Here is a 27,795-nt window from a genome sequence, read left to right as displayed (position 1 = left end):
AAAAATAAACATCAGACATATAAGTATTGATAAATATATTCTTTGTTTAAAACAACATAGTGACAGGAACAGAATGAAATGAAGGGAATCTGAAATTTATAGGGCTCACGTGAGAAAAATAGGAATAAAAACACGATTTTCTTTTTTTAACTTTTGTGTTTGGAGGTACATTTGCACGTTTGTTATATAGGAAAACTCACGTTACAGGAGTTTGTTGTACAGATTATTTTATTACTCAGGTACTAAGCCTAGTACCCAATAGTTGTTTTGTTCTGCTCTTATCCCTCCTTACACCCTCCTCCTTCAGGTAGGGCCCAGTGTTTGTAGTTCCCTTATTTATGTTAATGAGTTTTCACCATTTAGCTCCCACTTATAAGTGAGGACGTGTGATATTTGGTTGCCTGCTCCTGAGTGAGTTTGCTAAGGATAATGGTCTCCAGCTACATCTATGTTTTCACAAATCATGTAGACCAATGAAACAGAATACAGAGCTCAGAAGTAAGACTGCACACCTACAACCATCTAATCTTTTACAAAGTTGACAAAAACAAGCAATGGGGAGAAGACTCTATTCAATAAATGGTGTTGGGTAACTGACTAGCAATATACAAAGGATTGAAACTGGACCCTTTCTTTACACCACATACAAAAATCAATTCAAAGTGGATTAAAGATTTAAACATAAAACCCCAAACTATAAAAACCCTGGAAGACAACCTAGGCAATACCATTCTGGACATAGCAACAGGCAAAGATTTTATGACAAAGACACCAAAAGCAATCACAACAAAAGGAAAAAATGACAAGTGGAATCTAATTGTGCTTAAGAATCCCTGCACAGCAAAATAAACTATTAACGGACTAAACAGGAAAACTACAGAATGAGAGAAAATATTTGCTATCTATGCATCTGACAAAGGTCTGATATCCCACATCTACAAGGAACTTACAAAAATTTACAAGACAAAACAACCTCATTAAAAAGTGGGCAAAGTACTTGAACAGACACTTTTCTAAAGAAGACATACACATGGGCAACAAGCACATGACAAAAAGCTCAATCTCCCTGATCATTAGAGAAATACAAATCAAAAGCACAATGAGATACTATCTTACACCACTCAGAATGGCTATTACTAAAAACTCAAAAATAACAGATGCTGGTGAGGTTGAAGAGAAAAGGGTACACTTACACTGTCGGTGGGAGTATAAATTAGTATTTACATTATTTCATTTACGTCATTATGTGGAAAGCAGTATGGCAATTTCTCAAAGAGCTGAAGACAGGACTATCATTCAGCCCAGCAATCTCACGACTGGGTATATACACAAATCAATACAAATAATTCTATCATAATGACACATGAATTTTCACTCATGCACACATGAATATACATACCATAAAGGTACACAAATACTCATTACAGCACTATTCACAATAGCAAAGACATGGGATCAACCTCACTGCTCATCAGTGACAGACTGGATAAGAAATGTGGTACAAATATATCATGAAACATTATGCAGTCTGATTGTAACCTAACCATCACATGAACACAGGCTATATTACTTTCCTGTGTGTTTGCAGTCAAACCTGTACAATATTTTCAGGTTTTTCTAAAATCTGTTTTTCTCTTAATGTTCTTATGACAAGATATAATACAGAAAAATAAAACGGTGTTTTACTTCTAACATCTAAACAGGTATTCTATTATCCCTTTATTTCAGAAGATAACCTCTCATATGCCTGTCTTTATTTTCAGTTTTCATGTACAGTTAAAAAGCACTGTGAACACTCTCAGTAGCCTAAATCCATTCATTGGGAGGAGGTACATAAAATTGGTCTCACAGTTGAACAAAGAACCAACCGTTGAATACAAACATTAAAAAATTTATATCAACACATTGTTACTCGGCAGCCATTAAATTTGGTGCCATAAAACCATTTTGTCAAGTGAAATAAAGAGACGGAATACACACAATATAATTTATTTAACTGAAGGAAAAAAGTTGTAGACAAATGCAGGAAAGAAGTCCTGGAAGACTATGCCCCAAAATTCAGATGGAAATCATCTTTGAATCAGGGAATTGTAAACAAATTAAAATTTTCCCCATGTGTATTTGCATGCTTTATTTTCAAAATTAGTATATATACATAATTATATAATACAATATAAGTTGATTTTGTATAAACACATGTTATTTCGCACCATAGTAAAGATCAAGAAAGCCATTCTCTACTAATTTTTGGGCTATTTTCCCAAATTGTTTGATGGAATGTTCTAAAGGCAGTTCGCTGGAGTTAAGAGCAGCACACGTGGAGCAAGGATGGCTGAATAACTAACTCAACACCAACACCTGCTAGTTCCATCACCTTGGATGAATAGCTCAACCTCTGGTTGTCTCAGTTGTCTCATGTGAAAATTGAGAGTAATTATTATGTCTCTCAAGGTTTGTGTTATTGATGAAATGAGTTGCGGCATCCAAAATACTGTCTGGCACGTATTAAGAGTTAAATGTTTTTAGTGAGCTACACAAAAATAGCTATTGACAGGTGAATAATAAGCATCTAGTGATTTCTGTATTTCTCAAGGTTGAAATATTCAGCTATTTTCATTTCAGCTAAAAATATACACACATAAAACAGCTTTGTAAATGACTATTGCAAAAATACTTTAGTATATGTTTTCCCTGATGTATATGTTCCACTTGCATTTTCAAATTATTTGAATGTCATTATTTTTTTTCTAAGCATGGTTAAGTGACTATGACAGATACATATTATCATGCTTGAAGCAATACATGATATTGCATGGGCATATATGAGCTGAAAATGATCCCAGTGTGACTTAGAACAGTTATGTTTTCAAAGAAGACTAATTACGGCTTAAGGGATGAAAAAATATTATAATCTATGCACTTATGCAGTTTGAAACTGAATCTAACTAGAAATTGTCTTTTCTATGACCTCTTCTTGGTTACATAAAGCTAATTATTCCATCTGTGAAAACTTGTAAAAATATAATGTATTCTGGAAAGCTCATGGAAAGCTGAAATATTGAGCTCAACTAAGCCCAGCTTCTCATAGAGAAAAACAGATGGCAATTAATATAATGTCTCCATTTTTAGAAAGCTATTGAGTAGGGTTGGCCAAAATGATATATCATAGACTTAGAATTTGTGGTGATCAGAGAGTTCCAAAGCTTTCCCAAAACAAACAAAAACAGAAGACTTAAAGGTTTTGAAAATGTTACTGAAAAATAAGACTAAGAGTTTCTCTTCATCAATTTAAAACACACATCTAACCTCTCCTCTTGGGAAGTGAACACATGAAGCGAGTGAATACTATAAAGCCTTTATGTGAAACAAATAGGAACACATGGCTCTTGGGGCCTGGAGTGGCAATATTAAAACAAGGGAAGTAGTTAGAGAATATTCACCTATCTTTCTTCTAATTCTAGACATTCTTTATAAAAAGGAAAAAAAAAAAAAGAAGCCACGAAGTGTCTATAAACAGTCCCCCTTCCTTCCAAAAGCACCTCTGTAATACCACATAGAGCAGTAACACGGAGAATTAGTGGCAGATTTTAAAGTATGCCGTGAAGTCTCTTAAAAAATGATACCAACATTGTCTCAATGCTCATTTCAAAAAGGTACTCTGTATTTTTGTGAATTTATTTAAATCTTGTCTGTGTAGTTAAACACAGAAGCAAGAAAAATAATATTAGAACAATGTTAAGAAAAAATAAATCCCCTCCTTGAACTGTTCTGGCTGGAATATCTTTTGGAACCCGTATTACCTATTGTCTTTATTCCCACTTCCATGTCTACCCTTTTATTTAATCTATTTTTATCTTATATTAACATATTAATTGTATTAGTTAGTTACAATATGATTTTAGTCTTTAAAGAAATTATTTGGATCTTCTAGTCAGTGCCTTAGAAGCACCTGCGTTACCAGGACATTGAAATAATTGTTCTGTTTCTCCATCAAACACCCTGGATCCATGACCTTCTATTGCCCTCTTGAAGGTGATATTTCATCCCAGTGCTCTGACTAATCCTGCTCCTCAGCAAAGGACAATATAAGTAAGAAAATCAATAATTACATGGAGACAGAATTGACAAAACTTAATGACCATTTAAATGTCAAAATAAATTGCCTGCGTTAGGAGTGTCAAATGAGAGTTGGGAAATGCAGAGGTTAAGATACCTTCAAAATTACAAATGACAATGCTAACTGGAGCTGGTTACTCCAGACTCAGAAGGAACTGCGATTGCTATCATGATATTCTTCCTTTTATTCCATCACTCTAAGAAAAGTTTAGGTTCAGTTTTTTAAGATTTCATAAACTGTCCCTAACTTCTGAATGACTAATCTGATGAAATGGCTATGACTGGTATATAAAATAAATTTTAAAAAAGAACTAAAATGTAAAATGTTTTGGTCACTGTGGTAGGCATATCAACATTTACCAACATCTCTCTTGCAATTGCACAAAGTTACATGAACGGTTTTTCTAACAAGATATGAGTAAAAGTGATGTACACCGTTTTCGAACTGACACACTCAAAGGCCTACGAATAATTGTCTCACCTTTATTGCTTACTAATTTGGCAATCAGTAGTTGAAGGATGGTGGAGCCTCTAGCAAGCCTGGGTCACTGAGTGACTGTGAAACTTTGATATACTCCCCCCACTAACTCCCACCCAATGTTTGTGGTAGGAGGTTGCTGAGAAATGGAAAGTTAATTGATTACTGTAATAGTCTAGCTCCCAGACTAACAAAATCAACTATGTCTCTAATGCCATAATGGTACTCATTCGTTCTCCTAGTAATTTGTCTCATAATTCAATGATATAGTAAAATTATATTCATTTCAAAAGAGAAGAAAGATCAAGGTGAGCTTGTACAACAGCTCCTCAAAAAATGACATTTTGTTCAATGTCATTTTGTTGTAATTTTGATGAGAAAAAAGTTGATTCCCTGCCAGAGCCACTATCTGTGTTGAGTCTGCACATTCCCCCCATGTCTGCATGGGATTACTCTGGGTACTCCAGTCACTTCCCACTTTCCAAAGCTACACACATTGGGTTGCTTGTTCATCTACAAGGTACCAGTCTGAGTGACTGTGACTATGTGAGGGTGAGCCTGCAATGAGATGACACCCTGTCCAGGGCTGGTTCCCACCAATCTAACTGAGTTGCTGGGATAGGCTCCTGCCACCCACAGCCCTGAACTGGAATAACCAGGTTGGAAAATGCACGAATACAAATTATCATAAAATGAAGATTTGCAAAGTACACGATCATCATACAAATGCAAGACAATAAACTACGCTGAGTAGGAAAGAGCTCATCGAGCCAGCTGTATATTTGCAAATTCTTGTGTTTGAACTTCATGGTGGCTGGAGGTGATGGGGACAATCTTTGTTTTGCAAACGTTTGTTTCTTGATTTAACCCATCACCACTACAACTGCTAGTCACTCACTGATTCACCCAAAATTGGGTAAACAATGATGTTATTTGTTTTTACTAATCATATATATATACAGCTCACATTTATTTCAGTGTTTAATATTAGAAATGTTTTGGTCCTTATTTGTAAGTTTAGTGAAGTTTTTGTTACCAGAAATATGTAATAGAGACTAAACTCTCGTTTATCTCAATTAGCCTCTGATAAAATTGGTTTTATTACACAGTGTTTCACTTAAAGTTGCAGTTTGAAGACTAAAGTGGAATATATGCAGATACACCACTAACTACTGATTAGGAAATCATACGTCCCAGGCTTCTTTTGATGATTAATGAATTAACAGCTTTTCAGAAAGCAGAGAGTAAACAAATAATGCTTCCCACTTCCGACAATAATAACAACACAAGAAAAAATTTAAAAAGTAAAAATAAAAATCTTTAAAGGTTGATGAGTAAGGTAGGTTGAAAATTTCATGAACCTTCAAATAAATCTTTATGGTTTAACAAAACCATCAGTTACCATATATGTAGAGTGGGAAATTCCAAAGTCATAAAATTATGCAAAGACTATTTTTTCCTAAAACATTGTTCAGAATAATGATCAAATATTATATTAGTTAACCATATTCATCACATAAATAATATTTGACAAATTGAATGAATATATATATGTAAAGACAACACAAAGGATTACATATTTTTCTTCGAACCAACAATGTATTTCATTTTTCCAAGAATTTCTAACAGTATTTATTTCTTTTTTCTTTTGCTTTCATTATGAAGATATAGTTTCACTTTGCACTTGTTGAAAATCTTTTTAGCCACTGCTTACTATAGTAAATAAACCGTTGTACTCAATTTGACAGTTTTTGCGGATGTTGTGATAGTAGCTACATAATACCTAGACAAACATATCATCCAAATGTTCCTTTCTCCAATTATCAATTGTGCTTTCAGCACATCTTTCTATAACTATAATATCTACAAATTTACTCTACTGTCAAAAATAATACTTAGTAAGCACCACTGCCAAATGGTATGGAAAGTATTATTTTGTTATGAAAAGGCATAATATAAACATGATTTTATAAAACATGCAATCCTTAGTGAATGGAAAAAGAAAACTAAAGTCAAGCACTTCATTAATTTGCCTTTGTTATGTGTATATACGTGTTTGTGTTGTGTAGAATCAGTACAAAAATCTAAAAATTAATATATCACAGAACCACACATATCTGATTCACATGAACTGAGTGAAATATAAAAATCATTTGATCCAACCCTGCAAAAGCACTTTATTTGACAATAGCAGTAATTATTATTTTAACAAATGAACAAATGTGACAAAATTATTATTATTTTATTTGTTAGATTTCATTATATTTAGTTTAAATTTTTACTGTGAATGTGGAGAATACCTCAATATTTAAATAAATATATAGACAAATAAGGGTTAGTTTGATCCCTCAATTTCAGGGAAATTGTTTCCATATATTATTGTACACAGAATCGTTTCAAAAGCTTGACAAAACAGATAATCCCACTCCACAGCTACTGATTGATGAGCTGGGTATTTTTTTAACAAGCCTCAAAGATGACTTGAAGGCAAATATTTTCATGAAATATCATCACCATCATCATCTTGTCAACCATATTGAGTGTTTACTCTGTGATGATTACTAAGCAAAGATAACGGCATTCCTTAATTGAGTTCTCTTACAGTAATTCTATAGTATATGTTCTATTATTGTTGCTATTTTATAAATGCAGATACTGGGCATATTAAAGTTAAGTAACTTGTCTTAGCTATAAAGTAATTGGCGGGATTGGAATTAAGACAAAGGATTTTGCTTTCTTTAGAGTTGTTACCTTTAACCAATGTCTTTGCAGAAGCTATTTTCTGGAATATCTATATCTTCTTTTTTTTTGAAAAGAAAATGCATGTAGAAGTTGGCTGACACTTATTTATAGAACAGTATTTTCAAACTTTTCATAATTTACTCTCCTATCAGAAAAAAATACTGCAGGTGAGCCCCAATATTTGTATATGAATTTATGTACTAATGATTCACAAACACAACTGTTATCACTATGTAAAGTATTTGCTAAAATGTACTCAAAATTTAAATGCAAAAGAATGAAGTAAAGCATACATATAAATGAAATTTCTCATATTTTCCCATAGTTCAGTTAAAAGCATGGTGAGCCTGCTGTGTTATATAAACACTTCCTTGCAGACTTCCCTGTAAGATGAAGGAGCATGGCATAACTATGTTGGATTTTGTGGGTCTGCATCTTCCACCTAATCCTGTTTGGGGTCTATCATTTTCCCTTTCTTCTTCAAGAGGATAATCAGCAGTGATTTTTTTTTATGTGTTACTTTTTAAGTTCTCATTTTACAACATTAAGTCAATGTTGACCGGTAAGTAGAATCTGTATAAAATGTAATGATTTGTACCTCGATGATATGATAGTTTCATGAGACTAGTCAAGATACTTAAACACTTTCAGATTGAGTATCTTCAACTGCAAGATGATTTAATAAATGTAATCTCTAGATCTTCTGGATAAATCACATTAAAATAACTGAAACTGTAGTTAGAATATATCAAATGTTTAATAAAGGTCCTTATGTCACACAAACATGTGATTTAAATACTTATAATGTCTGACTTCTTTAAGTAAATGCTTATTAATCAGTTCCTGGAGTGCATAAGATAATCACTGGTAATCACCCATTGCTACAAGAATCATCGGAGCAGCTCTCAGTATAACTGCTATTGAAGCCATGCAGGAAAGGGCTCCTTCCTAGTTAGAATGACTGAAAATGGGAAATATTTGCTACAGTCATTTACAAACGATTTTATCTGTATACAGCCAAGGTTAGTGTGCACAATTTTTATTTTGTAAAATTTTCAGATTTGGCAGTAGACAAGAGTACAAATCTATCATAAATACTTATAAAAACTAAGAGAGTTTAGATAGAATTTTAATTATCAGAAGGTTAAAATTCTTACCATATATTGTCACTGTCACATCTGAATACAGATTTTGGAAAACATTGATAATCTAGCAACTTACAAGTTGAAATCTGTTTACCTACTTTCCTATTTATTTTAATGGAAAAAACATTCTTGGAAAGTCATATTGACATTTGAGGAAAATTAAATCTTGGGGTTCTATTTTGAAGACACATTTTGCACATTCTGGACATAGTATCTTCAGATTACGTGGCTTCAGTGAATACCTGCCTACTGAAGCATCATAAAGCAGTCTAAACAACCCATATTTATCTCTTTTCTAATCTCCAGACCTACAGAATTACTTTCCACAAGGTATTTCAAAGTGCATACTGAAATTCTTACTTTCTATTCACTCTTGCACCTAATCATTATGTTCCTTCTTTCCCTTAATGAAATCAGCATCCTCTCGAAAGCTCACACTTGAATAAAATGTTATTCTCTGACGTTTCCTTCAGCTAACCTCCCATATACATACATTTGAGCATGAAGCCTGACTAGAGATGAACTATGATCAATTCTATGTCTTAAATCTTTCAAGTAAATTCATTTACCTTCTATTACCTCCAAGTTCTTAATTCATGATAATTTTAAAATCTTTATTTTGTACATATTCAAATATGAACAAATAATTGTACATATTGCTGGGATACAGAGTGATATTTTAATACATGTATTCAATGTGTAATGAAAAAATCAGGATAATTAGTACAACAATCACAAACATTTATCTTTGTGTGTGTGTGTTGTGAACATTCTGATCCTCTCTTAGCTTTTTAAAAAGTATGCATTAAATTATTGTTAACTATATTCACTGTGCAGTGCTATAGAAAACCAGAATTTGTTCCTTTTCTTTAGCGATAATTTTATATCTATTAAACAGTCTTTCCCCATCTCCTCTTCTTCCATTATTTCCTTTCTCTAATAATCATAATTCTACACTCTACTTCTGTTAGCTCAATTTTATTTTAGCTTTCGCATAAGAGTTAGAACTTGTAGTATTTATCTTTCTGTGCCTGACCTATTTCACTTAAAGTAATGCACTCTAGGTTCATCCATGTTGCTGTGACTGATAGAATTTCATTCTTTTCTATAGCTGAATAGTATTTCATTGTGTATATACACCACGTTTTAGTTATTCTTTTATTTCTTGAAGGACACTTAGTTTTCTTCCATATATTGGCTATTGTAAATGGTGTTGCAATACACACTGGAGTGCAGATATATTTTCGATATACTGATGTTCTTTCATTTCAATAAATACCCAGTAGTGAGATTGCTGAATCATATACTAGTTCTATCTAGTTCTATTTTTAGTTTTTGGAGAAACCTTCATGCTGTTTTTCATAATGGCTGCACTAATGTACCTTCTCACCAACAATGAAGGAGTTCCATTTTCTCCACATAGACAACAGTATTTTTTTTTTAACTTTTTGATAATGGACATTCTAACTGGGGTGAAAAATATCTCATTGTGATTTTGATTTACATTTCCCTGATGATTAGTGATGTTGAACATTTTTTTCCATACACTTATTGGCCTTAGTTCATAAATTCTTGTTATAAATTTTTTATAATACCAAAAAATAAATAGGAATTGTATTTTTGAAAGTAACCAATAATGTTTCTGGAGTGTTAAATACTGAAAGCCATTTCATTTTCAATCTCACATCTGTGACTCTATCTTAAAGAAATAAATTGGTATATAAAATGTTCTTATACAAAAAAATTATTGATGTATTATTTATTATGTCTAAACTTAAAACCTAATTGCTGAGGTGAGCTGAGTACTTTTTGACATATAAGTTCTCTTAATTGTTTAAAGATGTTGGACAGGATTATGGCAAAGATATTTGGAGACGTGCATAGTAGAAGAACTTAGTAGTCGAAAAACCTCAGGATGTCAAGACAGTAGAGTTCTACATCATGTTGTATTAAAAAATAAACTAGTGTTAACAGACGAACACAAACATATATATATTTTCTAGTTTGTCACTGAAAGAGAGCACAACTTAAGGAATAATTCTGCTTATTTCTACCACTAATGTATACCATAAGTTTCCAAATTTGGTCTTTTATATCAGCCTTCAATTAAGAAAAATATACAATTTGTTGAATAGCTAAGAGAAGTTTTAAGAGTGAATCTCAGGAAACAGAAATAACGAATTGAAGGGTAACTGGAGGTTGAGAATGAAGTTCCACAATTCAAAGTAGTTTTTCAAATAAGTTGCTGAGAGAGGGAAAAGAGATTTGGGATGATAGCAATGAGAGGTTTGGAGTTAATGAGGTTCTTTTTTTTTAAAAAAAAAATATAGATACTGTATTGAATGAAAATGGGCTAAATGTCCCACTTTTTTAAGACCCAACTGTATGTTGAATTAAAAATATCTATTTTACACACAATGACACCCACAGGCTCAAAGTAGAGGAATGGAGAAAGATCTATCAAGCAAATAGAAAACAAGAAAGAGCAGGAGCTACTATTCTTCTTTCAGACAAAACAGACAATTGTCAAAAAGGACAAAGAATGGCATTACATAATAATAAAGAGTTCAATTCAACCAGAAGACTTAATTATACTAAATATATATGCACCCAACATTGGAGCACCAAGATTTATAAAGCAAGGTATTGAAGACTTACGAAAAAACTTAGATAACCACACAATCATAACTGGGAGACTTTATCACCCCAATGACAGTATCAGACACAGTAATGAGTTAGAAAACTAATAAAGATATTCAGAACCTAAACTTGACACTTTACCAAATGAAACTAACAGATATCTACAGAGAACTCCATTAAACAACAGTAGAATATACATTCTTCTTATGCACACATGGCACATGCTCTAAAATCAACCACACACTTGGCCATAAAGCAGTTCTCACATATTCAAAAAGCCCAAAGTCATATGAATCACAATCTTGGAACACAGTACAATAACAATAAAATAAATACTAAGAAAATCACTCAAAACTATACAGTTACATGAAAATTAAACAAACTGCTCCTGAATGACCCTCAGGTAAACAATGAAATTAAGGCAGAAAGGAAGAAGTTCTTTGAAAGTAATGAAAATGTAGACACAACATACCAGAATATCTGGAACACTGATAAAGCAGTGTTAAGAGGAAAGTTTATTAGTCTTAAATGCCCACATCAAAAAGTTAGAAAGATCTTTACTTAATAACCGAACATCACACCTAGAGGAAATACAAAAACAAGGGCAAACAAACCCCAGAGCTAGCATTAAAAAAAAAGCTAGCCGAACTGAAAGAAAAGGAGACATGAAAAACACACATAACATCAACAAAACCGAAGTTGCTCTTTGAGTGAATAAATAAGATTAGTAGACTACTAGAAGACTAACAGAGGGAAAAAAAAGAAAGACAACTGGAAATGTCCAAGGGGACATTACCACTGGCCCCACAGAAATATAAACAACATAGAGGACATTACCACTGGCCCCACAGAAATACAAAAAACATAGAGGCTGCATATCCACAACACCCTCAGAGACTCCGTGCACACATAGTGAAAATCTAGAATAAACTGATAAATTCCTGGAAACTTACAACCACCCAAGATTGAATCAGGAAGAAATTGAAACACTGAACAGATCAATAGTGAGTTCCAAAATTGAATCAGTAATAAAAAAACCTACCCAACAGAAAAAGCCCTGAATGTGACGAATTCACAGCCAAATTATACCAGCTATTATAAAGAAGAGGGAGTACTAATTTTACTGAAACGATTTCAAAGATTTGAGGAGGATGGACTCCTTTCTAACTCGTTCTATAAGACGAGCCTCATTCTAATACCAAAATCTGTCAGAGACTCAACAGCAGAAGAAAACTTCAGGCCAATATCCTGTTGAACATAGATTCAAAAGTCTTCAACAAAATAGTAACAAACCAAATACAGCAACATATCAAATTTAATCCACCATGATGAAATTAACTTTTTTCCTGGGATGCAAGATTGGTTTAACATATGTAAATAAATGTGATTCATAACATAAGCAGAACCAGAAACAAATATCACATGATCATGTCTATACACACAGAAAAGCTTTTGATAAAATTCAATATTTCTTCATCTTAAAAACCCTGAAAAAGGAAGGCATATAATGGACATACCTGAAAAAATAATAAGAGCCATCTATGACGAATTCACAGCAAGCATCATACAGAATGGGCAAGAACTGGAAACATTCCCCTTGAGAACTGGAACAAGACAAGGATGCCGATTTTCACCACTCCTATTTAACATAGTTTTGGAAGTCCTAATCAGAGGAATAAGGCAAGATAAAGAATTAAAAGGCAAACCATAGGAAGAGATAATGTCAAAATATCTCTCTGCACAGATAATATGGTTCTATACCTAGAAAAGTCTGCCCAGAGGTTCCTAAATCTCATTAAAATTTCAGCAAAGTTTTGGGATACAATATGAAGGTACAAAAATCAGTAACATTTCTATATACTGATAACATCCATACTGAGAGCCAAATCGAGACCACAATCCCACTCAAATAGCAACAAGTAGAATAAAATACCTAGGAATACAGCTAGTCAGGGAGGTGAAAGATCTCTATAATGAGAACTACAAAACTTACTGAAAATCAGAGGACACAGACAAATGAAAAAACATTCCATGCTCATGGATAGGATTAATCAATATTGTTAAAATGATCATAATCCTCAAGAAATTTACAGTTTCAATGCTATTTCTATCAAACTACCACTGACATTCTTCACAAAATTAAAAAAAAAATCATACTAATATTCACATAGAACCACAAAAGATCAAAAATAGCCAAAGCAATCCTAAGGAAAAAAAAAAAAAAAAGCTGCAGGAATCACACTACCTGACTTAAAAGTGTACTACAAGGCTACAGTAACTAAAACAGTATGGTACTGGTACAAAAATATACTCATAAACCTATCGAACCAGTTAGAGAACATAGAGGCCACATATCCACAACCATCTGATCTTCAACAAAGCCATCCATAATAAGCAATGGGGAAAAGGACTCCTTTTAAATAATGGTGGTGGTATAACTGGCTAGGCATGTGCAGAGGATTTAAACTGGACCCCTTCCTTCCACCATATAAAAAAATCAGTACAGATTAAATATTTAAATGTAAATCCTACAACCATAAACACCCTAGGAGAAAACCTAGGAAATACTATTCTGGACATAGGCCCTGGCAAAGATTTCATAACAGACTCCAAAAGTGATAGGAACAAAAATTAAAATTGACATGTAGGACCTAATCAAACTAAAGAGCTTCTGCACAGCAGAAGAAACTATCAACAAAGCAAACAGATAACACACAGAATCGGAGAAAATATTTGCAAACTATGCATCTGACAAATCCAGAATCTATAAGGTACTTAAACAAATCAGCAAGCAAAAAACAACCTCATTTAAAAATGGGCAAAGGATATGAACAGAGGTTTCTCAAAAGAAGACATGCACACAGCCAACAAGCCTATTAAAAAATTCTGAATACCACTAATCATTAGAGAAATGCAAATCAAGGCCACAATGAGATACCATCTCACACCAGTCAGAATGGCTATTATTATGTCAGAATATAACAGACACTGGCAAATTTGCATAGAAAAGAGAATTCTAATACATTGCAGATGTGAATGTAAATTAGTTCAGCCACTGTGAAAAGCAGTTTGGAGTTATCTCAAAGATCTTAGAACTACCATTCAATTCTGCAACCCTAGTAGTGGTTTATATTACTACCATTCAACTTGGCAATCCTAGTAGTGGATTATTAACTATATATTCGAAGGAATATATAGTTCTACCATAAAGACATATGCACAAATATGTTCATCACAGCACTTTTCACAATAGGAAAGACATGGAATCAACCTAGATGCTCATGAACAATGGACAGAATAAAGAAATTTGACACATTTACACAATGGAATACTATATAGCCATAAAAAATGGAATCATGTCCTTTGCCCCAATAGGATGGAACTAGAGGCCATTATCCTAAGCAAACTAATACAAGAACACAAAACCAAATACTGCATGTTCTCACTTATAAGTGGGAAACTAAACATTGAGTACACATGGATACCAGAGTAATAGACACTGGTGCTTACTTCAGGGTGGGGTGAGAAGAGGGTGAGAATCAAAAAACTGTCTGTCAGGTAGTCTTATCACTACCTGGGTGATGACATAATTTGTACACCAAACCACAGCAACATGCAATTTACACATGTAACAAGCCAGCATATGTACCCCCTGAAACTCAGAGTCAGAAAAAAAAATTTAATCAAAGTTATAATAAAATATCAGATACTAAAATGGAAAATGCCCTTCAAAGACATGTTATAAAAGGTAAATAAGAATATATTATTACTTTGATACAAAACATTTTGGAATTCAACCTCTTGAGATAAGAATTATTTTAGTTTCAAATTGTATAATATAAAATTGAATGTTTTAGTCTCTCTTTCATAAAGTCTATAATGTAAAAACTGGTATCACTTGTTTTATGTTTATTATTTTGTGTTTTCTGTATATTAACTTAAAATAAATTCATATTTTTAAAACTTAATTTTGTTGAGTTTATTCAGAATATTTAATCATGGAAAGGTATTGTGAACATATTGTGATGCCAGATGGACTAGGTTAGCCAATGTTTAATGCTATTATTGTATATATTTTGCAGACACTGTTTTTTATTGTCTGCTCTTAGCTGTATATTAAGAATGACTATGTAATATTTAGCCAAGCACAGAAAGAGAAATACCACATTTTGTCACCTTTATGTAGAATCTAAAACAATGGAACTCATAGAGGTATAAAGTAGACTGGTATTTACAGAGGCTGGGGGTTGGGGCAGATGAGGAAATGAAGATCAAATCTCAGACAGGAGGAGTATGTTTCATGTTTCGGAAGGGGTTCTATTAGACAGTGTGGTGAATACAGCTAATAGTAGAGAATTGTGCATTTCAAAATTCCTACGAAACCAAAGTTCAACTGTTCTTACCACAAAAAAAGTGTTAAATATTTGAGGTGATGGATATATTAACTAGCCTGATTTAATCATTCCACATTGTTTTTATGAATTCTAACATCAGTTTATGTCTCATAAATTTATTATATTATAAATTGTTCATTTTCAATAAAAAATAAATATTGAAAATATCCTATAAAGAGATTAATAAATTGTTTTAACATGAATGGCATGAATATAGGATAAATTCCTACTGTTTAATTCCCAAAATGAGAAATTTGAGTATATCACCTTAATTATAAATAAAAATGTGTATGGCATAAAACAAATCAGAAGTGTTTTGAGTTTTTTAAACACAGAAGACAGTAAAGTATACCTCCGAGGGTTGTATGTAATGGGTTAAAAATATGTCTCAACTTAAGGAAGGAAAACAGTCATGAATGTTTATGAAACAGTCGTGAATACAGTTAATTCATATTACAAGCTGGATTTAAAAACAAAGATAGGATATCTTACATTTGTAAATCCCTTGAAATTGTTTCCAGATAGAATAAACATACTTTCTTTTAGTACTTAAATGTAACAGCATTTAGTATAATCTAAATGCATGACTGGGATTATCGAATAAATAAATGTGTCTTTATTCCTTAAATTTTAAATTATGTGGACTCTGAAGCTGCTCCAAATTGTTAATAAGTATACAGACAGCCAGTATATGCTGCTGAAAGAGATGAAGTTTTATATAAAAAAATTCCTTCCTTTATTTTTTAAAAATCTGGCAACCCTAATGTTCTAATATTTTGTTTCATAATGTTTAAGAGTCAGTTAAGTAGTGTCTTGCTGAGATTTTTAATATTTAACTCATCCTTGTAAAAGTCTATTGTTTTTCCTTTTTTATACACAAAAAAATTCCCAATGACATAATTATAATCTCATAAAAATCGTATTTATGAGTTAAGAATTGTGTGTTTTAAACACTGGTTTAAAAACACACACACACACACACATACAAAATGACAATGCTCTATATCTTTAAAAATACTTTAGATTTCATATAAGTGGTTTTATTAAATCCACCTTGTATAAAATGACATTAAAGTTTTATAAATAATTCATGTGGTCTTGAAATATCAAAGAAATATCAAATATCAAAGAAATATCAAAATTATCTGTTAATAGAGAAATGTGTAGCCAGGTACACATATGTGTATGAAAACATAAATATGCTTATTTATTATTAACCAATAAATTTGAAGTCAAATCCTCATATGCCTACAGAGTTGGGTTATTCTATAAGTATTTGATAAAAGAGAGAAAACAATCAAAAAGCAACCAATGTCTTACATAATCCCCCAAAGAAAAGTCTTATTTAGAAGAAGGGGATTTATATCCACCTGACGAGTGATATTGTAGCCCATTTATTTCTCATCCAATACTATGGGGAAAGAGTTATATTTTGCTTTACCAGTTCAAGAGCAATTTCAAGCACTGTCAAGAAGTATTTGCTTAGTGACAAATGACACTACTCTCTTGAAAATTCAGAGATGTATCTATACCTTTTCTCTTTGCCTTTATTATTATTATAGTTACATTTTATGTTTATCTTTATGTTTAGTAGTATTATCTCTTCATCAAAGAAAGTCATATATTCTCCATTAGACCTTTTTAGGAATAAAATAGATGGCAATTTCTCTGACACAATTTAACTATAAAGCAACTTAAAGGCAGAAAAACAGTGACTTTTCTGTGATATATTTATGGTTTGCTCATTTCCACAGGAATGACATTTCTAAATTTTGCACACAGATAAAATGCCTAGGTTACTTTAAGAAATGACTGATGTGCCAAAATTATCCCCACTTTAATACAATATCTTGCAAATTTGCAAATTTCATTTATCATGAAACTTCTTACAATTAAAAAACAGCTAAACTGTGGATCTATTGCTCTGGTATGTTGAAAAGCCACGGTCCTAAAACAACATTTCAAATTTCACTTGTTGTGCCAAAGCAGGATTTCTAAAAACGATGTTTTGCTTTAATCTTAAGACATACTTTGATGATTCTGAATATAATTATTGAATAATTAATGTGACAAATTTTGACAAAAGTATGTATTCTAGAACATGTTTTAAAGTCAGACAAGCATTCTCTTAATGAATCGTATCAGAATATTCAAGAGGGTAGGCATCACTTGAAAAGGAAATTGATTTGTTACACATTTTGACAGGTTTTAGAACATTTAGCTGTATTCTCTCAATTGAAAGGTGGTGAGAGTAGGTAAAAAAAGAAAAAAAAAACTCTTTAAGGGTACAGTTTATCTTGTTTTGTTTTGATTTGATTTTAAAGTGGCAAACATCTTTTGCAAAGACACCCATTTTGTAAATCAGGGGCTGTCTTCACCATTGACAGAAAGGATTCCTGAGGGATTATTGTTAGGTTCCATACTTAGTTATGTTTCAACCTCAATCTGTTTCACCAAAGCAAAGATACAGGTGATAGAAGATCATGGATGTTAAAGGAAATCATCGTGACAACAAATTCTTATTCACCAGCATGGTTCTCAAACTTTTGGTTAGGAGCAATACATTCTCATGTAAAAGAAGGTATATAGAAAGATCAATATCTCCTTGTAAACAGTGTAACATATTTGTTCCTATTGCATGACTACTCACTACCATGCTGAATACTGCTATATAATGTTTTAAACATATATTTAAGAGTACATGCTAAGATCATGCATGGCAAAAATGGTCAGTTTATATTAAGTTATAGATGATCATGTATCAGATTATATGTAGCTCTGTTATGAGAAATTCCTGAAAGATGGATCTGGTTCCTTAAGAATGCATAGGAGGCATCTCTGCACATCATTTTAAAGCATCTTCAATTTATTATAATGTCATCAAAATGTGTTTTTATGTTTCTTGAGGAAATGTACCTTACAAACATTCCAAAGTGAAAAACACACCCCAAAAAAAATATAAGTAGAAGACATATGCTTTTAGATATATGCAGATGTGTGTGCCTAAAATTTTAAATATTTCACTGGAGCATGAATAATTTACTAATGTGTGAGACCGTAAAAATTGGATATTTATATAATGATACAAGCATTTCATTCACTTCTAGAAAGACTTGGTGAAGTGGAAAACATATGTAAAGAAAAGGAGAGCTGGTGGTTTCTAAATGACATAAATTGATTGCTTAAAAATTTTGGATAACTATAGACAATAATGAAATGCTTATTCCTTTTAAAAATAAATTTGTTAGTTACTTTATTTGGTCAATATAAATGTTCACATTACATTGAAATTTAAATTCTTTCAAATTAAAAATTATAGTAAGTATGCATGCTGCTGATAATTACAATATTAAGAATTTGAAAAAAAGAATATATTAATGCATGTAATGTTACTTAATATTGTAACTACATCTAAAACATAAATATATATTACTAAATTTTCAAATATTTTATCTAAATAATGTCTTTCTTACAGATGTATTAATTCAACAAATGAATTAATAGAGCTAAAATATAAATTGACATAATCTGAAGAAAGCCTTTGCCACTTTATTTAGGTATTTTTTGTTGCTAAATATTTCATGTGTTTTTATATTTAATAGATTTATTAAATCCCTTTGGTAAACTTATTCTGAAATATTTTATCATAAATATTAATTCAATTAAAATTACATGTACCAAATTAGATTTGAGACATATGTCTTTTACAGTATCCATTTTCTTAATTTACACTTTTCTTAATTTATACTATCTTTCATATTTGAGAAATTACCCTTTGTGTTATGTATAAATGTTATAATACATATAGGCAAATTAATATGTGTGTACAAATTTAGACGTATATGTGTTTTTATTCATATTAATGCTAATATTTTAATTTTATTGGAATTATTATAATATAAACTTTTTCATATTTATTCTGTATATAAATATTTTTTTCTTCATATACTTAAGGATGACAACTCTAGTGTTCATATTACCTGATATACATGGTAAATACACGATAGATAATAAATAAAACCCTGAACAAAGAAAAATGTGCAAAGAAAGAAAGACATGCAAAGAAAGATTGATTCATTTCTTCTAAGAAACTGGAGAAGTTTTAAATACCCTAACATAGGTGTAACTTCCCCCCCACCCCAACAATCTATATTACAGAGACAGAGAATTGTTCTCACAAATATTTGTTTTGAGAAAGTTCACTACACATCATGCTTTTAAAATTTTTAGAATATTTTCCCTATTTCCTATATAAATATTTTCCATAATATTTTTAGAATATTTTCCTAGCAACAACTTAAGTATTTTTTGACCTATTGACTCATTAAAGATGATGCAAGTAGTTTATAATATACCTGATTACCACAGTCTTACCTTTGTAACTTCAACTTCTAGGAGTTCTGTGAAAACTGAACAGCAGACTTCGTGTTGGACACATGAGGAAGCGTAGGAAAAACTTTCTTCTTTTTGCTTCACAGTCTTCTCAGCAAACTCTCGATGTGCCCCATTGCCTGGAATTACAGACGCGTGTGCTTTTAGTACCACAACACTGTCAGTATGTCACTGCTTACTGAATGCTATTTTGGGTTCTCTGAGTAGAGTCATACTGAGGCTTTTTAAACACTGAGGCTTTTGTGCAAAATATCATAAGGTCACTCTGATGCTCGTTCATAGTCTGGAATTAAAATGCAGACAGCTAAGCAAGTAGTATGAGCTGATTATCTTTTTTTTTTTTTTCCCTAACAACAAGCAAAAAAAAAAGTACTTATTGGCCTGAGTTGATAAAGACAGAATTCAACTTATGTACAAGAATTTTGTAAGTAGAGAGGACATGCCCTCTGTTTGGGGATTAGCTGATGAAACAAATTATCAATTTAAAGCAGACACAAAACTTACTAAAAAGAGAAATGATTGTCCACTGTGTGTCTATGCCTTCTGGCTATTTCTTAATTCGATCAGTTCTCCTCAGAAATCAAGTAAAATACATAATGAGAGAGCAATGTCTAAATTTGAATAAGTCCTTTTCTTTTCCTTGGTTTATTATTACCTAAAATGTTTTGTTTTATTTTATTCATGTTTATAATTAGATTTTGATATAAGCTATTGTTATTTAATATAAAATACATATGTATTCCCTATGCTGTTTACTCAAGCTGTTATTTAGTTAAAAATCATTTTTGCAACAAACTAGAGAAACATTAAAATATTAAAAATTTCTTAAATTATACCTATTTAAAAAAAATTCTATGTGGATCAGGATTATTCAAACACCCTATTAATTCTGATAGATATTTTGGTCACTATCTTCTTAGTTTTTTCACTTTCTCTTATTTTTTGAGGAAAGAAATGGCAAAAGCTATATGGGCAGTAAAGTAATTAGGATACACAAGTACACACATATACACACATGCACATGTGCACACACATACACATACATATTCATGCACACACATGCACAAATGCACCTCCTATGAGGTTGTGAATGTTAGGAGGAATCAATAATTTATGAATAAATATTGAAGAGATGAACCTGGGAGAACAGATCTGTGGATAGCAGGAACAGGGTAATGTGGAAAGTTTTTTTTCAGGTTGAAAAAAAACATTTCTAGGTGTTTCAAGATGTTAGTAAATAGGGAAAAAAATAAATTTTACAAAGAACCTCTGAAGTATTCTTATATATTTTCCCCTTCATATTTTTTACAGTATCAAAAAAGGTGGAGATACCTGTTTAAAATATTTATTTACATAATTCACTATTTTATCTATGACCTAATCTAGGATTTCTGTAAGAATCTAACATTTTATGAGACGCCAATTTATACCTTGATGTTTATAAAATATCTAGCTGCACTTAGGATTGCAACCACAGTGTATAGCCTCAGTGCACCTGTAAACATGACGTCCCAAGGGCTTATTTTAGAGCCTAAGGGAGCAAAGGTGGGTCAGCATTTGCTGTCCTGATTATGACAGTACCAACAAAGAGCAATGAGAAGTATAGAAACCACACTGAGACAGGATTCAATTGTCTAAAGAAGGTGCAGTGTGAAGCTACATGTTTTATGTAGAGTATCATTAACAGCAAACTGATTTTATTAAACAGATCATCTATTATCAAACACGTACAGGCACCAGTTACTGTGAATTACTTAAGAAATGCATGCCCTTCCTGGAAGAGGCTATAAGGTGAACAGCCGATAGCCTAGGATCCAGCAAGTTTCATCCGCTATGCCACAACCAAGAATGCAGACTTGGCAGTACTTATGGGACTGGTCATCAGATAAGCTTAGAGATTACTTCTACATCATTTTCTTTATAACATTTTATATATATATGACTTTTTTCATGTATGGGGGTAATGCATAGTAAGTGAAACATGACTGTATAAGAACAGAGGCTCAAAATTAAATACACTACTATCCATGTGTGAGCCAGGGTTATCATACTCAGAGTTATCTGAGGTCCCCACAGCAGTAAACATGTGGCAGGATGGAGAATTCCTGAAACACAAGTGGTGTTTTATAGCTGTACAGTGACATTCTGGTCTATTTTCACATGCAGTCTGGGGGAATTCCACAGTTATCACCTGCCAGCAGGCTAAGGAGCAGAGCTTGAAGTTGCAGAAGTCAGGATTTTATTGAGTTACTCTAAATAAAAATTTGAATTCAAATATTAAAATTCAGAGCCATCAATTTTTTAAACCAGTTGATTAAGAAATGTATATCTAATGACTAACTGCAGACAAGACTGGCTAATGAAGTATGAGTCTAACTAACTGAGCAGGCAGAAATAGAAAGTCAAATGTTATGCAAGCTCTGGTCTATCCCTTGAAAATGGACGTTCAGAAAGTTTAAGTCTATCTACTGTATATCATAGGCTATACATGTGCCTTCAATTGGATATTTAGGCCTTGTCCAATCAGGTGTGATCAGGATAGCAGAATCTAAGGACTACATCCTTCTCACATGGTCTGGAAGCATTTTAGTTCTTAAAAATATATTAAAGTTGTTTTGGTAAAAGCTTATAATATGTTAATACAGAAACATTTAAAACAGGTATTTACTGTATGCTACCACCATATCAGTGGGAAATCTATTGATTAGCAAGCAGATAGCAAAATCAAACAAAATCAAATCCAAAAATGAATAGAATAATGAAGAAATTCAATGTATGCATAGAGAAAGAAAGTAGGGTTAAGTGTTAGTTGATCCAGTGGCTTCCTCCTGCAGTCAGTTATCTAGGTTCTTGGGCTCTGTTTGGTTCTCCAGCTTCTCCTCAAAGCCCTCAAAAACACTGGCACTTTCGTCTTATTCATCAAAACGATCACTTGTTCTTGTATGAACAAAGAATGGCAACAAGAAAAGCTCAAAATAATTGTCATTCCTGAACTTGAGAGAAAGAATTAGTTGGTAGAAAAACAGATTCATTTCCCCAAATGAATTAGAGTGGAGTGGTTGAATCTAGTTGATAACCAACTAGATGTCCAGTGTTCACTTTAGATATTCATGTAAAATAGCTTTTAAAATGCTGAAAATAAAAATAATAATTTTCTCCATGGATTGCCATTAAATGATATTCTTTTCCAACAGTCCAATTTGCTGTGTTTTCCATTCTGTTTTTAACATTGAACATATATCACAATGATAAATATGGGGAAATAAAAAAATGCACAATGATAGAAGAAACAATAAACAAAATACTCACTAATCTATATACTTCTAACCATGCTAAAACACTTTGTGTCAAAATTACACAGACTTTGCTCAGAGTAAAGAAATATTGTCTTGAATATGGCAACAGTTTGTATGGTTTGGAGATTTATCTTTTAAATTCTAGTTACAGTAGCCACTTGTCTAATATAATAAAAAAATTTATTGTCTCATATATATCCTTATTTTCTTATTTTTGTATTCATTTTATTCTTTTTTTTTTCCTTTTTTTTTTTTTTTTTTTTTTTGACGGAGTCTCACTGTCACCCAGGCTGGAGTGCAGTGGGGTGATCTCGGCTCACTGCAAGCTATGCCTCCTGGGTTCACGCCATTCTCCTGCCTCAGCCTCCCGAGTAACTGGGACTACAGGCACCTGCCACTATGCCCGGCTAATTTTTTGTATTTTTAGTAGAGACGGGGTTTCACCATGTTAGCCAGGATGGTCTCGATCTCCTGACCTCGTGATCCGCCCGCCTTGGCCTCCCAAAGTTGTTTTGTTTTTATTTTATTTTCTCAGAAGACTTTTTCCCAGAGCACTATATTGAAGAAATATTTATATTTTTATATATATTTAGACTTATATATTTGCCAAGTTGCAATATAATCTCCATGATAGAAGAAATCCATTATAGTAACTAGCAATGAATAAATCCACAAATAACAAATATGCTCATTAGAAAAATAATTTACTAATTGTCAATACACAAACAACTCCAAATACTTAAGTTCAGACATAAACATGTAGAGGTATGTCAGCCATGTTTTCTGTTTATATTACCAGACTTTATTAGAAACATCTCACCTAGGCACCAACCTCTCTGAAACTGTAGATTAAATTTTACTTTTTCTTTCACAGAACAGTATTAATATGAACATTTAATTTCTGGAAGAGTTTCCATGTTTTTATGAAATTTTGGTTACTTATTAAATTTATAGATCATACACATCAGCATTATAAACATTCTCTCTGGCATCATTTAGAATTGTAAGATTATAAAAGATGTGAAGTTATCTATCATGTATCATCTATCTATCTATCTATCTATATCTATCTATCTATTTCTCTATAATCTATCATCACCTATTATGTTTATGGAATGCATTGCTCTATGACTCAAAATGATGCAAAGACAAGACTCTGACCAACCATTTGTTTGACTACACATGGTTGACCAGCATCTTGTGTTTATATCATTATAATCCCTAGTCTAATGTATTACATAAAGTAAATTTTTATTTAAATAAATTGTTATTGAGACTTGAGAAATCACAGGGTTATTGTAGTAATGTAAGGGAGTTACTTTGTACTGTTCTTGACAAATAACTTCTATATTATTATTACTACTAAATAATAATTGCTATTGTTGCTATGCTTAATGGTAATAATAAAGATAGTAGTAGTTGGTAGAAAGATGAAAATCATATTTCCAGTAAAATAATAGATTTAAATCAAAACAATATATTTAAATAATGCATTAAAATAATACATTAAAATTAAAATAATTGATTTAAATCAAAAGTAGAGAATAATGCAGTATTAATATATTAAATAAACAGTGTTTCAAACTATTTTTACTCCACATTATTGTAAAACTATGTGTATGTATGAGTGTATATATATTTGTATCTATGTATATATTACACACCACCCCATATATATATACATATCAAACCAATCTTATTGAGCTTTTCTTCTAGTTTTAGAGTTTCAGGTCTATGTCTAAGTCTCTAATTCATTTTGAGTTGATTTTTGTATAATGTCTAATTTCATTTTTCTGCATGTGGATATTTAGTTTTCTCATCAACATTCATTGAAAAGACTATCTTACCCATTATGTGTTTTTGAAATAGTTGTTGAGATTCAATTAACTGTTAATGTGTGGATTAATTTCTGGGCTCTCTATTATGTTCCATCAGTCTATGAGTCTGTGTTTATGCTCATACCATGCTGTTTTGATTACTGTACCTTTATAATGGATTTTGAGATCAGGTAGGATGATGCCTCCAGCTTTTCTCTTTTGTTCTCAAGATTGATTTAGTTATTCAGGGTCTTTTTTGGTTCCATTCAAATTTGGGGGTTCTTTCAATTTCTCTGAAATATATCTTTGAAATTTTAATAGGGAATATATTGAATCTGTAAATTACTTTGGGTAATATGAATATTTTAACAATATTAACTCTTCTCATCTATGAACATGGTGTTGGTCAACAGGCATATGAAAAAAAAAAAAAAAGCTCAATATCACTAATCATCAGGAAGATGCAAGTTAATAGCACAATGAAGTATTACCTCAGACCTAGATTGGGTTAGGTTAGATTGGCCATGAAAAAATACAAAAGATAAAAAGTGTCGGTGAGGATGTGGAGAAAAGGGAACTTTTGCACACTTTTGGTGTGAAAGTAAATTAACTCAGTCATTATAGATTGCAGTATGGAAGTTCCTCAAATAACTAAAAATAGAAATAACATATAGTCAGCAAACCTAGTACTGTGTCAATAGCCAAAGAAGCAACAAATCAGTATGTGGAGGAGATAGCTGCACTCCCATGTTCACTGCAACATTATTCACAGTAATAAAGGTATAGAAAAAACCTAAGTGTCCATCAATTGACAAAAGCATAAAGAAGATGCATTATACATACATAATGGGATAATATTCAACCTTAAACAAAATCCTGTCAACATGGACAACGTGTTGGCAACAACATGAATGAGCCTAGGGGACACTATGTTAAGTGAAACATGCCATGCACAGAATAACAAATATCCTAAAATATCATTAAATCACAGGATATAATGAGGAATCTAAAAATGTGGAATCTAAAAACGTCAAACACAGAGGCAGCATACAATGGTGGCTATCAGAGGTTTGAGGTGGGGGGATTTGGGAGATGTTGGTCATTTTTTTTTATTCATTTACAAAGGTGGAATATCCTCAAGATATGTATTACATGTTACGGTAACTATAGTTAAAAATAATATATTGTATATATTATTAGAATTTTTACATTCTCGCCACAAAAAAAATAGGTAGGTGAAGTAATCCATGTTGATTAGCTTGACTTAGCTATTTCACAATGCTTACATATATCAAAACATGTTTTATGCCATAGTTATACAATTTTTGACATTAAAAATGAATGAATAAATAAATTTGTTAACATAATAATCATACCTAATAAAAATAGCTAATATATGCTTCCCCCCAGAGAAAAGTTCAACATATTTTTACATATTACTTGGTTTCTCCTTTTGTTACTTTTCACAATTTTACTAATACAAAAGGTAGTTCATGTAGGTACCATTTCGGCAAACTTTCATAGCACGATGAAACTGTCTTAAAGGCAGATTGAGTTCTGCTAAAACTCACTGTTAAGAAATTTAATTTGAATGAGCTGCTCTACCTTATTAGTCCCATTGTAGGGACATTTATCGTGTCCAGGTTGTATACCTAAATTTAGTTTGGTGATAAATTTGGGATCTAGAGCTTGATAAGCTAACTTGAGATTATGTATTTGTAACCAACTTCACTGAGGTAGCTGAAGTTCCCAAGCATTTTATCATTTGTTTTTGTTATCTAAAGCAAGACACATAAGAAAAATCTGTCAAAACATAAAACAAATTAATTATTATTAATTGAAAAGAGATAAGAGGAGTAACTAAACTATCAAACGTCACTGCATTAATGCAATAGCAATAGAGAAGAGGGAGCAACAGAAAGAATAAGGAGGCTGGAAACAGATTTATGCATGTGTGAAATACAAGATATGACAAAATTGGTGTTTCAAATAACTAGGGAATGGTTAGTAATAGGAAGAACATTTTCTATACTCACAATTTCTTACACCAAATTTTTTCACACCAACAACTAATTTTTTTTTCCAACTGAGAATACCAAATGAGGGTCCAAGAATTCCATTTAATTTTGACACTATCTATATGGAATTAGCTTCAGACTCACAAGTAAAGGTCTCAGTCCCACAAGACAGTCTCCACTTAAAACTGTAAATCGCCAGTCCTGGGCCTCACATACTTATGACCAACTTAGCTGCAAATCACAGATTCCCACAACCTACTCTTCATGTTCAATAATTTGCTATCATGGCTCAAACAACTCAGGGAAACACTTTATTTACTATTACTCGTTTATTAATGAATACAGATGAACAGCCAGAGGAACAGATACATATTATAAATTATGGAAGAGTCTTGAGCACAGAAATTTCTGTTCCCTTGGAGTTTTAGGGAACCCCCCTCCCAGTATATGTATGCAATCACCTAGAAGCTCTCTGAACCCCATCATTTATAGGGTTTTATGAAGGTTTCACTATATAAGCTTTATGAAGGTTTCACTATATAAAATCACTGACCATTGGTAATTGGACTCATTATTCAGCCCTCCTTCATGCATCCTAGAAGATCTTTTGTAGGGAAGTCAGGACTGAGACCAAATAGTATAACAAAAGAAGCTTTCCTCTTTATTGTACAGGAAGTTACAAGTGTTTTAGAAACTCTGTGTCAGAAACTGGAGGGAAGATCAAATTTCTTATTATAGCATAGTTTGGTCATTTAAT

General features: G+C 32.0%; 1 protein-coding gene across 4 annotated transcripts in view; it reads right to left on the bottom strand.

The window, feature by feature from the left end:
* CDH19 (cadherin 19) overlaps positions 1-20,091 on the bottom strand; it is a 102,077-nt gene extending 81,986 nt beyond the window's left edge. For 2 of the 4 annotated variants that reach the window (XR_013408278.1, XM_077975091.1), the window contains exons 1-2: positions 19,890-20,091; positions 12,639-12,784 (exon numbers count right to left, since the gene is read on the bottom strand). The gene's annotated coding sequence lies outside the window, so the exon portion shown is untranslated. The remainder of the gene's footprint in view (positions 1-12,638; positions 12,785-19,889) is intronic. The other 2 variants (XR_001441172.3, XM_001094512.5) reach the window with 1 other exon arrangement.
* Between the last annotated feature and the right edge of the window lie 7,704 nt (positions 20,092-27,795).

The sequence above is a fragment of the Macaca mulatta genome, chromosome 18, assembly GCF_049350105.2.
Source record: "Macaca mulatta isolate MMU2019108-1 chromosome 18, T2T-MMU8v2.0, whole genome shotgun sequence".
In the NCBI taxonomy this organism is placed as follows: domain Eukaryota; kingdom Metazoa; phylum Chordata; class Mammalia; order Primates; family Cercopithecidae; genus Macaca; species Macaca mulatta.
Note: the sequence above shows the minus strand (reverse complement) of the source record. Positions and strands in the feature narration are given on the sequence as shown.